This window comes from Mirounga leonina, unplaced genomic scaffold, assembly GCF_011800145.1.
Source record: "Mirounga leonina isolate KUSES-001 unplaced genomic scaffold, KU_Mleo_1.0 Mir_126, whole genome shotgun sequence".
In the NCBI taxonomy this organism is placed as follows: domain Eukaryota; kingdom Metazoa; phylum Chordata; class Mammalia; order Carnivora; family Phocidae; genus Mirounga; species Mirounga leonina.
Genome location: NW_023270314.1, coordinates 29,712,973 through 29,715,147, shown reverse-complemented (window position 1 = coordinate 29,715,147; position 2,175 = coordinate 29,712,973). Strand labels below are relative to the sequence as shown.

At 38.5% G+C, this 2,175-nt stretch overlaps 1 pseudogene; it reads right to left on the bottom strand.

The window, feature by feature from the left end:
• Positions 1 to 744: 744 nt before the first annotated feature.
• Positions 745 to 1,368, bottom strand: LOC118009028 (annotated as a pseudogene).
• Between the last annotated feature and the right edge of the window lie 807 nt (positions 1,369 to 2,175).

Genomic DNA, 2,175 nt, shown 5'->3' with positions numbered 1-2,175 from the left:
GTAAGATTTTTGCCAGCTTTACAACTTAAGGTCCCAGGAGCCATCTCTTTTGAAACATAAACATCAAGGAACGTGGCACTACTATCTCCCAGCGATGGTGGGATTTAGCCTTGGCACTTGGTTCCAAGGTGGAGCCACCTGTTTGTCGCAGAGATACACGGAGCCTGAAACAAAGACTCTGCAGAAAGGTGATTTTAAGGAACCAGACAAAAGTATGAAACATGCCTGAATTTAAGGTGTGGGCATTCATTTGCATAAAATTAAGACCATTGTTTTCTTTTGAACAGGAAAAGTTGTTTAAGTAATTGCGTGTGTCTAATGATTGGCTTTCTCCCCAGAGCCTCAACCTAAAGAGAAAAGAAGAGTGATGGGCAGAAGTATGTTATCTATCCATTATTCCCTATAGGGAAGTGATGGTGTCGACTGATATTTGACTTAAAGCCTAAGCATAATATTCAGATAAAATATTCTAAGTCATCATAATTTGGGAGAATAAGCTTTCACGCAGGTTATAGTTGGATGTGTATACTAACAGGTCTACTGAACCACTCTTCTTGATTTGGTTAGAGAAAATGAATCATAATGAATTTCATAAATGTAATGTATCCACATATTCATAGTTTATCTCATGTCAAAATCAGTTTTGTTTCATTAAAGAAATCGGATCAAGTAATCTAACCAAGGAGAAAGAGCCTAGCTTCAAGTTTACAATGTAAAGTGAGCGGGAAATGATTAAGTTTCTGCTTAATGATTACATTTAGGACCCCTGAAGAGTTTGTTGGTTTCGAGAGAGCACCACAATAGTGTTTGTGCCCCAAATTTCATGAGCTGTCCTTGAACATCAAAATGGTCAGCTGGTCCATTGTATATAGCAATACTGGTTCTCCAACAAACAGCTTCCTTGCTCTCCCGAAGCTCCATTCATCCAGGATGAAGCGGTAATAAGTCCTTCCGGGACGTGTTACATCCCCTTGGTCCATACAAATCCGAATCAGTTTGTCCTCTTCATCCCCTACATCCAAATATCCACTTCCATCACAGATATACTGAATTGCATCATCCAAGTATAGACGTTCTTCATAAAGTATCTTAATCCTTGTCTCAAGATAAAACTTCTGTTTGCGCAAGTAACGTCTCCTATTCATCTGTTATTTCCCAATAACATCCTCTAATGCTCCTAGAGGAACATTTTCTTCATACTTTGGTAGTTTATCTCTGCACATGGTTATTATGCCAACCCAGGAATAGCTTTTCTTTTTTCAGTTATTTCTAATTTTGGATCATTCTCATATTTGTCACATCCAGTTTCCACTAAAAAACACTGAGTCAACGTAGTTGCTCCAAGCTGACTGGGCACCTGGTTCTCATTAATGAGTTTTCTCTACTCTGAGAAATTGACCACATTCCATGACTCCATGATTCTGTGGAACAGGTGGCCTTTCTCCTAGAGGGGTCCTAGAGAAACCCCACATGTCCCAGGTGGCATGGCTCCAGCCTCTGTCGTAAGCCCCACTCTTTTACTTTTAACCTGTTTTCTTTGTATTAAAGGTAGTTCTTCTAGGCAGCATATAGTCGGCTCTTGCTTTCTTATCCAATCTGACAATCACTGTCTTTAATTGGATGTTTGTACCATTTACATTTCATGTGGTTATTGGTACAATTGGGTTTAAATCTATCACTTTGCAGTTTGTTTTCTCTATGTTCCATAGGTTCTTCATTTCCCTTTTCTCTTTTTCTGCTTTCTTTTGGATTAACTGAGCATTTTTTATGATGTCATTTTATTTACTTTGTTGATATATTAGCTGTCACTTTTTGTGGTTATTTCTAGTGGTGGTTGCTTTACAGTGTACATATTTTTAAAGTAATACAGTCTTTCTTCTAGCAATATTACACCACTTATAAATATTTCCGTTTCTCCCTTCCCATTCTTTATGCTATTGTGGCCACACATCTTAGTTCTTCAGATGTTATAAACCCCACAATACACTGCTATTAATTTTGCATTGAAAGTCAATTATCTTTGGGGCCATGAGTGGCTCATTTGGTTAAGTGTCCAACTCTTGATTTTGGCTGAGGTCATGATCTCAGGGTCTTGGGATCCAGCCCCACATTGGGCTCCACACTCAGTGGGGAATCTGCTTGAGTGTTCTTTCTTTCAAGTAAGTAAATAAATCT